The sequence below is a fragment of the Eleutherodactylus coqui genome, chromosome 1 (genome assembly GCF_035609145.1).
Source record: "Eleutherodactylus coqui strain aEleCoq1 chromosome 1, aEleCoq1.hap1, whole genome shotgun sequence".
Lineage (NCBI taxonomy): Eukaryota > Metazoa > Chordata > Amphibia > Anura > Eleutherodactylidae > Eleutherodactylus > Eleutherodactylus coqui.
The window spans coordinates 101,657,808-101,671,280 of record NC_089837.1 but is presented as its reverse complement, the minus strand read 5'-3'; the positions used below and the strand labels follow the sequence as shown (position 1 = coordinate 101,671,280).

At 41.3% G+C, this 13,473-nt stretch overlaps 1 protein-coding gene across 1 annotated transcript in view; it reads left to right on the top strand.

Annotated features, from left to right (window-relative positions):
* Positions 1 to 13,473, top strand: part of LOC136624120 (uncharacterized) — a 132,716-nt gene that overhangs the window by 84,005 nt on the left and 35,238 nt on the right. The gene's annotated exons all lie outside the window — the stretch shown is intronic.

The window sequence follows — 13,473 nt, the reverse complement described above, 5'->3', positions numbered from 1 at the left end:
GTGTAGCGAATGGAAAATAAATCTGGCTTCAGGTAACTTTTGACCCATTCAGTTTTTTCCTGTACTGGAATGAAGTGGAGGGGGGCCGATTGGGAAACTAGCAGGGCTGCCCTGTGTATTAATTGTTAATAATTCACCATCCCTACAAAACAGTCGCAACATAGTTTTGGAATGTGCCCCCCAGACCAAGAAATTAAATTTAGCACTTTTGTACCCAAACTAATTTTAGCCCTGAATTTTGGGGTCATACAAAGTTTTGGTTCCATTATCCGTTCGCTCTATTCCTGCTGGATGCTGACTGACCAGAAATGGATCTCCCAAGATCGTTTCTTCTGGTTGGTGGATGACATCAGTTCTAATTGAATTCAGCAGGATAGTTACTGCTATATATTTTATGTGACTGAAATGAGAATGACTGAAGAGATAATGGAAATGACTCATAGAAGTGGGTGCTCTGCTAGGAAGACGGGTCTTAGGGTTGTTCTATTTAATAAAATACATTGCTATATCTGGAAAAATGCACGTTGTCATGGAAATGATTTGGCACCTCTTTTTACTGTTAGATCTGCTGATGCATGTTCAACTAGCTCCATGTTAAAGGTACAGGCGCATGATAAAGGCCTTTATTTTTGTTATCATTTGCAGTATAGAATTACAGAATGTAGCAAGTACATCTGATTTCATATTTATATTTATTTCCATGTTTCATTTTATACTCTATCTCAGTTCTTATACCAGATAAGAAAAAGCAGGTTTATCAAAAGGAGTGCGGACAGGGAAGTTTCTCATAAGGCTTCCTTCACATCTGTGGCGGGGATTCCGAACGGAGCAGGGAAGGGGAATCCCCTGGCCAAATATGTTAGTCTTATAACGGAACCGAATAGCGCTGAACGGAGCACATTGACTATAAGGCCAAGCTCACACAAACGTTTGATAAAGTTCTGCGTTTTATCGCTGTGTGAGCCGGTGGTGAGCGGGCATAGTGCTGCGTATGGCAGCGATCTTGCACTGTGCATGACAACATATCTTGCGCATGCTGGTTTCATTTTTTATTTATTTTTTTTTAATTTCCCTCTGTCACTTAGCGATGCTGTGCATAAATGCCACAATTATTACACACCCGTAGAGAACAATGGCGCACTATCGCGCGTAATATGCGGTAAAATAGAACATGCTGCGTTCTTTTTTACGTGCGTGTTATACTCAATATATATATATATCGAAGTGGAAATGGATCAATAAAAATCAATGTACTTTCACTGACTCCATTCACCATGTATTACGCTTATGTGAGCCCGCCCTAGTGGTGTCCGTTCGGTTTCCGCTCAGCTGTCCAGCATTTTTCTTCCAGTATTGTGTGCCGGATCTGTTCTAGAACCTCCAACTGGAGGTTCCAACACAGATGTTAGGGCAGCCTTAACCAGTCAGAGGCCAGCTCTCAGTTTTTTGAGCTATTGTGCCATTTTGGTGAATATTGATGGAATATACCCATACTGATCATTAGTGCATCTACAGATATTGCAAGTATAAAGAAGACTGAAAGTGGGAAAGCCAATTAATTAGACAATTAAAGAGATAATCCAGGACTTTTATGCACTTTTACTACTGATGATTTATCCTCAGCATACACTCAAAATGATATCGAGGGAGGTGGGTACCGGAAATGACCAATAGGGTACTAGCACCCTTGCCTCTCTCTTTCAGTTCATTTTGCTATTCAGTTTTATGTAACTAGTAGTGTTGAGCAAACAGTTGAACCCTGTTTCAAGTCAAACTTTGCTAAAAGTTCGGTTTGTTGCAAACCGAAATTTGGGGCAGTTCATCTCAGCCGAACCCACAAAAAAGTTTTTTCCTCTTCTCCTCCTTCTTTCAGTCTGCTGCTATTTTTTGCACTTGTCACTTTTTTTGCCTTTGTTTGTGTAGTCTGAGCTTATTTTATTTACGTATCTCATTTAGTGGCACTATGTGGCGAGTACTTGTGAGATTGCACTTTGTTGGTTTACTTATAAACTACCGGTATAATAATAGGAAGTGCTTTATATTAATTGAGGAAGGTTTTCCTGGAGTTGCCAGTTTTTGTCTTGGCAGTCCTGTTGTCTATTTGTGTACCCTTTGGTACTTTTAATTGATTTTATGCTTATCTTTTTGTGTGTTTTAAATAAAACGTAGTCTTGATGATAATATACAATTGCATATGGAGGTTTTTCTGTTGGATTACACATGAATCTGACAGAAAAATACAATTCTGTAATACGGAGACATTCTCCCCATGTGCATTGCTTCTGGGGTAGAACGCTTTACCTTTGTTATACAGTGCTGTATGGAGAGATTATCTATATCGTGCCAGTGCCTCTTATATGACTATATAAGAGGCACTGGCACATCCAAGTGAAAGAACGGGGTACCACAAGGCTCTGTCCTGGGCCCAGTGTTGTTCAACATTTTTATAAATGATCTGGAGAAGGGAATTGATGGGAAACTGATCAAATTTGCCGACAACACAAAGCTAGGAGGGATAGCTAACACTAGGGAGGAGAGAGAGTATTCAAAAAGATCTAGAAAAGCTTGAACAGTGGGTGGTGAATAACAGAATGGTATTTAACAAGGAGAAATGCAAAGTCCTACATCTGGGCAAGAAAAATTAAAAAAGCACATAGAGAATGGGAGGAATTGGGCTAAACAACACATGTGAAAAAGACTTGGGTATACTAATAGATCATAGACTGAACATGAGTCAACAATGTGACGCAGCAGCCAAAAAGGCAAACACAATTCTGGGTTATATTAAGAGAAGCATCGAGTCTAGATCACGTGAGTTCATTATCCCCCTCTACTCTTCATTGGTTAGACCTCATCTGGAATACTATGCCCAGTTCTGGGCACCCCACTTTAAAAAAGACCTAGACAAACTGTATAACCCAAGAAAGACCCATTGAAGAGTGCCTCTGACCCCTAGTGGCCTCCGTTTTAGGCCTACTGTGTTATGGCTCTGTACAACCTCCGAGTTACATGAAGCCATAACATGGCACTGGTAGAAATCTTAGAAATCTTGTATTACTTTAGTAAGCCTCTGATTACATATGGAGGTCTTTTCTTTTGGATTCCACATGTGCCATCCAGTGCTATGGAGAATACTGCGGTGCAGATTTGCTAGTACTGTCTAATAAAGTAGTTAGACATAGACAGTGCAAACTTAGAGACAAACGGTCCTTAAATTCACCAAATTTATCACAGTGACTCTGCTGGATGATAAATCTAGTCTAACTTTATACTACCTATTAGTCGAAGTAGTTTATGCCAAAAATTGCGTCAGCCTTCTTAATCTGAGATATGATCCATTACAATTTGGTAGTATTTTTCGATAACTGATAATATTTGGCTGTATATTATTAATGAGATCTGTTCGTGGCATCAGTTATTGACTGGAGATCCCCGATGAGCCCTCTGAACTTAGAGGTGAAATGCGTAGACTAAAAAAGTAATCTATATTGTTTGATGTCATGAGGGTTTGATGTCAATATATACATTTTTTTTCTTTGCATTTTTGCATTTTGGTGGTGGTATTAATATTTTTGGGATTTATTATTTTTCATTATTTAGATCAGGCCTCTTTTGTCCTGATCTGGGTATCTAATACCTTCCCCTTATGTTATCCCCTCCCTATTTTCAATTAGGGAAAGATGGGGAGAGGAGGGCTGGGTTCTAGTGTGGGGTCGTCCTTTTTGGGGTGGTTACTCTGCTTGTTCATCTAAATATTATAGTTTGGGACATTAGAGGGTGCAGTCAGGTTTTTTTAATATAATTTGATTACTAATAAAATTGATGCTTTCTGTGAATTGTCAAAAATAGTCCAAAATTTTAGGATATGCAACCTTTTCCACAAAGCCTCGCCCCTTTGTTGGACATGAAAACAGAAGCAACATGAAGATATATTTTATGGAAATTAGTTTAGATGAATATCTTGTAGATCACGAATATAGAATGAAAATGGAAAGAGGAAATATATTTTTGATGACATCAGAAGTATAACTGCTGATAATGTTGAGGAGTGAAATTTTGGTGATAAGATGAGAAATGGTAAAAAAAAAAAAGAGTTCACCGAGAGAGAATTTAATTTATGCAATTTGTTTTTACTATAAAGTCAGCCATCTTATGTGTATGGCTATCTCATTCCCCAACTCGCACACCTTTGTACATACTAATTTCAATAGGGAAAGGCACATAAACCCTAACAGAGACCTCCTGAAATCGAACATGCCTGATCTTTCTTTTCTTTACTATGGGTAAACAGTTGAGCTGCCTCCATACACATTAGATCACCATCTGATCCCACCAAAGTAGACAAGCTTGGCTGATGTCAGTCTAATAGGAGGTTGTTACGTCGGAGCTGGACCCCATCCACCTTGTCAAGATCAGACATAGTTATTTGTCCAAAAAGGACGGATATACACAATATAGTAAAGAGGAGAGCACAAAATATAAATAAAGCCAAAAGTGGGAGAATGTGAAATCTAACCCTCCTTTAAAGTGGAGCACTCGCCCTGATTAGGGCGAGTCAGGTCAGAAACCTGGGGCAACCCTGATTCTCCCTAGTTGGAAAACCAGAGATAAAACTAACTGCAGATAAAAACAAGAAATACAGTTTAGACGGAATGTAGCACACACTGAAACAGATTAAATACAATAACTATATATTGTCAAGAATTAGATACTGCAGCACTTTGAAATATTGTTACTTAAACAGACTTATCTGACCATAGAGCTGGGCAGGGGCGGCCATCATGACCAAAAATACCATCAGACTTGAAGTATAATTAAAAAAGCCTCTACTACAGGGCTGAAACATTGCTGCCTTTTGTGTATGTTTGCTTTAAAATAAACCTGGACTTATCGCTATGCTGATATCCCATCCTACTTTCTTTAGAAGTATAACCAGCGTCCTCCATATGGAGGAGCCAGAATAAATGTGTACAGACAAGCGTTGATTGGCCGGCTGGGACATACACCTCCTAGCCAACCAATCTCCACACTCGAAGAGAAGTGTTTATGTTGGCATCCAGCAGTGCCAAAATGACACCAAGCATGCGTAAGCTTGTGGATCATGAGGGCTGGGGCTTATGCTGTGACATCCCCCCTGTTCTGACCTGATACGGATGACAAGCCATGACAGGGGGACTGCTTTAGATCAGGTACACGTGTTGGGGTTCAGATTGTCACACGAATGATACCACAGTTCATGTGAACAAGAAGTTCAAAAATCCCATTGACTTTTTTGAAATTTCTTGCTGATTTTGTGTTTTTTGTTTTTTTTTTAGATCTAACTGGAGTTCATTGATACTCCTCGTTTGTGTGTGCCTCAGATAGAGAAATTATAGTATAGCGTCAGCCCATTAGGACAGGTTCTAATGTCAACGGCGACAATCTGTACAGCGCTGCATGAATATGTTGGGGCTACATAAACAAAGAGAAATAACTAAATGAGAGCAGCCTAGAAATATGTCCTTATTTCCACTATGTGCAGTAAGAAGAGTTCTAACGCAGATTTAACATTACAGCCTTACTTTAGCCTGTCACAGTCTATTACCTTTCCTTCCTTCGCACACTTTGGAATAATGCACTCCTTTGCATTTAGGTCATTTCTTGTCGTGTACTATATGCCACTGAGGGGAAATGTTAAAATACTTTTTGATTTGTTTGGGAAAATGGTAACAAAGAAAACAAATGCACAAGACAACTTTGTAATATATTACCTTAGCCAGAATGCACGAAAGTTCATTGCATTATGTAACTTGCATAGAAATGAAATGATACATAATGATCTAAGTATATTAAAGGGAAGTTCCACCTCCCGAACCGATGTTTATGTACTGTTTCAATGCATCGACAACAAAAAAATTGAAGCAACTTTTCAAATTGTCTTACTTTTGTTCTTTATGTGGGAACAGAAACTCTCATCAGAGTTACTGTTAATGGTTAGAGGCTCCTGTCACACAGTTATAATGAAGGAGATCACAGCTCATTTTCCTGATAGAATAAGTAATGGCAATGTTCTCCCAGCAGGCAGATATGGTACTGGCTCTAGCTGGTCATGTGATGCTGTGCTGATACTTCATGGGAGTGTTAGCAGAGCATAGAGAAAGAAAGTGATCAGGGTGAAATCTCAGAATTCAGATGGTGTCTGATAAGTACCAGACAGGAGGCTGCACTGCCTGAGGGCAAAATACATAGGAGATGTCCAGAGTGTGACAGGCAATCAGATGAGGGGGTGTGAAAGGAAACGTGTTTTTGCTGGCCCTTTAACCCCAGCATAGTCAGTTACTACAGTCATACTCCCTTTGATCTGTCCCTAGTGATGGACCTTCACTGATCTACTGTTAATGATCTATCCAGTTTACAACGGGACATCCCCTTTAATGATCAATAGGCATTGGGGTTGCCGCAAGGTTGCCAGACTGTATCTTTTTTCACACCCTAGAACTAAAGATCACTGGCGGCCTGTATATAATGTCCATGTAACCAGTATGGAGTAGCTCTATTTGTGTGGCAAAGGTTATTAGGTATGGTGGTGCAGTGGAAAATAGAAAATTTGAAAAAAAACTTTTATACACTGTGGTGCAGCCTAACCTTATATCTTATAACCCTTAATGTCTAGTGACTCATCAGAACATTGAGTTCGAGAGTAAGGAGTCTTATATAGGTCATGGAATGCTCCACCTATTGGAATGTTAGCTACCTTATGAGTCAATATCCGACCTTTTAAGATACGTACAAGTTGGAAGCAGCATTCCCCATCTAAGAAATATGTTTTTGCTCATCACCAGAGCCTGGAATCCAACCAGCAATGTCAAGAAAAGAATCTGAGCATTTTAATCTGCATTCAAAATCTTCTGTGATTTTTCCTCCATAAATACAGCGTTTGGACCATAAGGTCTTAGTCAAAAGGAGAGCACCTCCTGTAGCAGAGCCTGTAAAATGGTTGGATATTGACTCGTAGGCTAGCTAGCATTCCAATAGGTGGTGATGTAGATGATTGCTCCATTTTTCATTTACATAGTTTTTTTTCCCAGGGAGCATTGCAGGACCTATATAGCACATGCTACGCTCTTGTAGTGCTTTCTCCTATGGTGTTCTCCACATGGAGAAACATTGACCCCCTGGACTCACATTGACAGCTTCTCAGCCAGCCAACCCAAATCCTACTAGCACACTGATGAGTAATAAGTACTCTGGAACAGGTATGTATGTATATATATATATATATATATATATATATATATATAGTGACTCTGCTTTGGGTTACATCTCTAGTTATTTTGCAATGCTTGTTAAAGGATTAGATAGTGACTCATAAAATGGCTACTATTCCAATACCTGGTTCTGTGGACTATTATTCCATCACTTAACTGCATTCTTGGAGACTGTGGACTACAAAACCCAGAGAGTTTAACAAAAATAGCTTAGACAAGATGGCTGGAGGGTGACCTAATAACTAGGGGGACAATACAGAGGTCTCTTCCATAATCTACTTATGCCCAGGACTGTAACAAGGGGGCATCCTCTATGTCTACGGGGAAGAAGTTTTCTACACCAACATAGAAGGGGGTTCTTTACTGTAAAAGCAGTGAGACTTTGGAACTGCTGCTGGATCAACTTTCTGGGGTAATAGGCTGAACTGGATGGGCATATGTCTCTTTTCAGCCTTACATACTATGTTACTGTGTAATAGTATTTGATATTTTTCTGTCAATTGACTAGCATTCATCGCAGCTGCCAGAAATAGTTCTTTATGCAGTCCCCTAATATTTTACATTAAAAGGTCACCGTTGTTTCAAAAACATCGGCCATGTTGGTGTGTGTCTGGATCCTAAGACTGCTGCCTACTGCTAGAGCAAAGGGGCAAGAATGTTGGGCTTAGCACTATGACCCCAGCAAGTGCCAATGGGAGCTGAAGGGTCGCAGCTCTCAGCAGAGTACTTGTATCCGTTAATTTACCTGGATCACTACTTGCTTATTGGAGGCATTCTCTATATTTTTACACAACGAGTAGCAGTGGAGAGTTGAGGCATATCAATGAGTAAGGGTGATTTCATATCTGTATTGGAGGTTCCGCTTTCCTGCTCTGTTTGGGGAAGAGGAAAGGGAAATCCCTGCAGCCAAACAGCTCCATCTCAGGGCGAAACCAAACAGCTCTGAACGGACCCCATTGACTATATTGGGGTCCATTCGGATTCTGCTCTGATGCCAGGCTTTAGCATTTTGAGCTGGATCTGCAATGGAACCTCCAACGGGGCTTCCAACACAGATGTGAACTCAGCCTAAGTTCATTGTAAGGTCTTGTAGAATACACTGTATGTGTGAGTAAATGTATGTATGCCCACCCTGTGACTGTAGCATGGCATGACACTTATGCAGATGTCTCACTCCCACAACATTTCTCAAGTAGTTCAGCTCTTTGATGAGGCTCATGACACACAGGGCATCTTACTCTTGACTCATATAAACTTGATGCATATTGTAGGCAAAAGTGTGAGTAAAAAGGAAACAAAACCAGCTCTGTGCCCTTCTTGGCAGTCACAAGTGAACGGCACCATTGTTGTGCCTTGATCCGCTGTGTGGAGAACATATGTGACAGGCCTGTCCTCCAAGACAGAAAACACGCTGACGACGTAAGAAGTGTATTTGCTGTGTCTAAGCAGAACGATGTGATTTGTGAATGGAGAGGTTTCCACAAATGGATTTAGCTGAGCAGACAAAGCGTTGAAGAAGATGAAGGAGAAATAATTAACCTTGTTTTACCATGGAGCACTGCTGTCCGAGATGTTTATGGAAAGGGCAGGGTACGTATTACACATTGATCCTTCCCAAAGGATCCCTTGATAAACTAGAAAAGACATATAATGGTGTGTGTGAAGGAACAATACCACATTATGGTTGTGACTGTTCTCATCGTCTTATCCTTTTGGTGTGTGACTGATTTAATTATAAGTATACAAATAGCCAAAGTCCAATACTGAACCTCCGGACCACCAGGGAAATTATTCCAAGAACCTGTCCTTTAGATATATAGACCAAGCACATGTCTACTTTTATTGCATATCATGCTAAGGTTGGGAGTGTATGGTTTCTCCTTGTGGAGAGCACTTGAAGTCTTTCATTAAAGAGGTTTTCTGGGCATTTACTATTGCTGACCTTTCCTGAGGATAGGTCATAAATAGTTGAGCGGCAGGGGTCCACCGCACGGGATCCCCACCAATCAGTAGATCTTCTGCCCTGCTGTCCATGCAGTCAAGACGGACATTCGCATTGGGGTCAGAGCGAGCAGTGTAATAGAAGGCATCACTCCTACCAATTTTCAATGGGAATGATGCCTTCTAGTACACTTTTGGTTCTGACCCCAATGTGGATATCTGGCTCTCATGTGCACTGACAATGAGCCAGTGGATCAGATGATTATCAGGAATCCCAAGCAGTGGGCTTCTGATCACAAATTTAAGTTCAGAGACTTAACTATGGATGGCCTAACCTTAGGATAGGTCATCAATAGTAAATGCCTCGAAAACCCCTTTAATTCATCTTCACGAACAATCCAAAAATCAATTAGTAAATTCTGTTTCCTTCCTGACCCAATATCATTACTTTTTAATGAATGTTAAAAATAGTTGTGGCTGAAGTTGATCAATGTCATTTTGGTAAAATATAGTGCCAAAGGTACAGAGCTAACATTAAAATAGCAGGGCACGACTCCAGTCCTCAGGAACCTCCAACAGGTCAGGTTTTCTGGATTCCCACAGTATTGCACAGGTGATGTAATTATTGTTGATGCCTCAGACATTGCCACAGGTGTTCTTACTATAGGATATCCTGAAAACATGACCTGTTGGGGTGCCTTGAGGATTAGAGTCGTACACCCCTGCGTTAAAACATATGTGGTAGTAAGGGTGCTTTCACCCCTGCCTTGGGGATTCCACTTCTCCGTTCGGAAAGGGGAATCCCTGCAGCTGAACGGTTCAGTCTCTGGATGGAACTGAACAGCGCTGGGCACACCCCATTGATTATAATGGGGTCTGTCTGCTTTCTGCCCAACTGGCCGGCTTTTGGATGAAAGAAAACGTGCTGCATGTAGCATTTTTCTTCCGGTATTTTCAGCCACATCTGCGACAGAACCTCCAGCCAGTCTGATACAGATCTGAAACTACCCTGAGGCTCCCTGTCCACAGGCGTTGCGGTATCCCGTGACTAATCTCCACAGCGGGAGCCGCTGCCCAGAAGCAGAAGCCGGCGGACAGATCTCCGCAGGTCAGCCTATCTGACAGATGGGCTGACCGCAGAGAATCGCAGCAATTTGCAGCATGCTGCGAATTGCCGTCCGTGAGTGGAGAATTGCAATAATTCTCCGCTCGTGGACAGGGGGTCGGCGCTTTCCATAGCAACGTTATGGAAAGCTTCAGACAGCGTGATTCGCCGGTGATTTACTGCCAGCGAAATCACACCCGTGGACCAAATAAGGCTTTAATTTAATATATTTGGCATTCTCGGGAAATTTACAAATTGTTACAATGTTGCCCTTGACCCTGAGAATGAATTTCACATTGTTGCCATGTAACATCCTCCTGCTTTCTTGACTTATTCACTATTGTATTTCCAAGAATGTATTAGTCTACACATATACAAGGCATTCACAGAGTAATTTCCGCAGCCAAAAATCCGCTATATATATTGGTGTGGATCCTCATCAAAATTTGCGTTGAAATCCATATGTCTTCTATTAAAACGGATGACAATATAACTACTGCACAGGAAAAGAAAAACTCTGTCTTCACACTGAAGTATTCCTAATGCCATTTCAGAGAGAAAAGTTGTAGCCTGGGAGTATTATTCATGATGCCAGTGTGTCTGCCAGGTATTAATGTGAGATTCCTTGTAGCATGTCATGTTTTGACATTATTGGGTCAACGGCGGTAGATGCCAGTGTGGATTGAAGGCTCGTAATCAGAGGCCGTACGCTGTGTAGATGTCTATGTGAGGCGGAATTATTAAATGATGCCGAGTCCTGAAGTGCACAATCTACAGTGTGTGCTTATAATGGATGCTAATGGGGGCTCCCACATTGCCCAGATGGCATGAAGGCCACTTGTGTATTGTTCTTTTCTCAGCGATGGGCACAGCGATTCCTGCACTACTATGTGCCACAATGGCCTTTGCATGAACTTTTTCTTCAAGTGCCTGCTTACATACGCTTCAGCCAAATTCTCACACCGTCATTACAGTAAGAGACATTTACTACAGCCGGGAGACATCAATGCTGCTTTCTGTTTCCAAGCACTAATGAGCATATTCCAGATATCCGAGAGCAGTGCTCCCTCCCATAATATGGTGAGGGGTGACAAGATATGATTTGGGTATATGCCGTTCGCTTGGTCTGTACTGTTATCTTTATGTAAGCTGTAGTCATTATTTTATTGTGCTCTACTACTAATTATGCTCTATACAGTAAGCAATGCAAGATGCAGATAGGGACAGGGGTGTAACTATAGAGGATGCAGGGGATGCGGTTGCACTCGAGCCCAGGAGGCCTTAGGGGGCCCATAAGGCCTCTCTTCTCCATATAGGGAGCCCAGTACTATGAATAAAGCATTATAGTTGGGGGCCCTGTTCCAGGTTTTGCATTGGGGCCCAGGAGCTTCAAGTTACGCCTCTGGATAGGGACATTTGGAATTAGGGGAAACGTGTACCCCACAGGTTATGGTCCTTTTACACGGGATAAGCTGCTGAGCAAATGATGACCAAAAGCTCGTCCCAGTGGTGCTCGCTCCTGTGTCGTTCAGTTGCTGCATGCAATTACATGGGATGACCATGTTTCAGAATTCTGCAACAAAAAACCCTGAAAAATTGGTTCATGAAGACCTAAAACGGGACCGCCATTAAGGAGTTACAATATGGCATTGAACAGTGTATTTAGTACTCATATCTGTTCCATTGTGCTCTTGGGCAGCGTTTGGGTGCAGTTGGGGTAGTTGATGTAATTGCTCTGATCCAGAACATCCCAAATAATGTCTGTATAACATTTCCTGGCCAAGGTCTGGCAGTGTATTCTCTGCCTGGTAAACATTCAAGGGGACTTCTATAGTATAGGCCAACTTTCCACCTCTTTACATGGCCCGATCATGACAAACATTTAGCTCAGCCCTTACCCTAGTGTACAGCATGGCTCCAATGGTTGAAAACTTGTACTTGTAATGAAGAATGCATGAAAACTGATAGTTATATTAAAATCAAGCACGCCATTGTTTTTCTGGTGAAATTCTCCACAAGTTTGATATATCATACACCGAACTTTCCACCGGAAAAATTAGAGTTAAATCCAAGATGGCAGCTTTCAAAATGGCCGTCATATTTGTAACATGGCCTAACTGGTCTCCCTGTTCACCTGCAGCTTGTATGCTAAATTGGATCACCATCTGCTAAACCATTTTTATTCTGGATGGGTCTTTCCACACTTTTGAGGTCCCCCATGTAATAATGCTTCCCACATGGAGTTTGTATGTTCTCCCCATAATTGTGCAGGTTTTCTCTGGTGATTCTGCCAATGCCCTAAAATCCAACTAGTCAATTAATTGGCTTCCCAAAAAATTGGTTCCAGTGGGTGTGAGAACTAAAATTAAGTTTGTGAGCTCCCATTAGGCACATGGAACGTACCGCGATGCAGAACATATTGGCGCCATATAAGCAGCAGGAAATCATATGAATCTGCACCTTAGCAGAACCTTGGATTATGTTTTCGGGCAGTGTTTTTTAACATTTTTTTGTAAGTGCGTGGGCTGCAAGAGTCAGAAATTCACATTCTACGATGTTTTACCTACAGCTTAGAAAATTAGTTGAGGGAGGAGGATATTTGACCACAGGGGAAGCCTTTATTTGGAACAAATTGGACTCTCAGAATCCACTTTCCTCAGAGGAAGCTTCCAGCATAGCCGCGCTTTGTTCCTGCGCCTTAATTACCATTTTGTAAGTGTAATGATTCAAATAAACTAAAGCTCAGGACAATCCATGTATCACACACCTGCTAACCACTTCCACATAATCCCTGTGCATTGTTCCTGCCAGGGAGAGATGGAGACGTATAATAAGGCTGATGACGGAAGGAGAGCAGCATTAAATCTGTCCAGACACACATGTATCTGCCCAGTTCTAAACATAATGGTCATTTTCCTTAGACATGTACCGCTAGAGGATTAAACCAATTGACGGTCCCCATGGTTACAATCTTCCCAGATACAACGCTGTTAAGACAATCGTGCATAATCTGCTATTGTGCGCTAGGCTGAACCTTGTCTGTCACATTTCATAAATGTTATTTGTGTTTTCCACTCTTTATTTATTGCCCTCATTAAATGCTACATTGTATTATCACCACTCGGATTTCCTAATTGAGTTGTTACAGCTTCACACCATATCTGACTCAACATCTTTTTT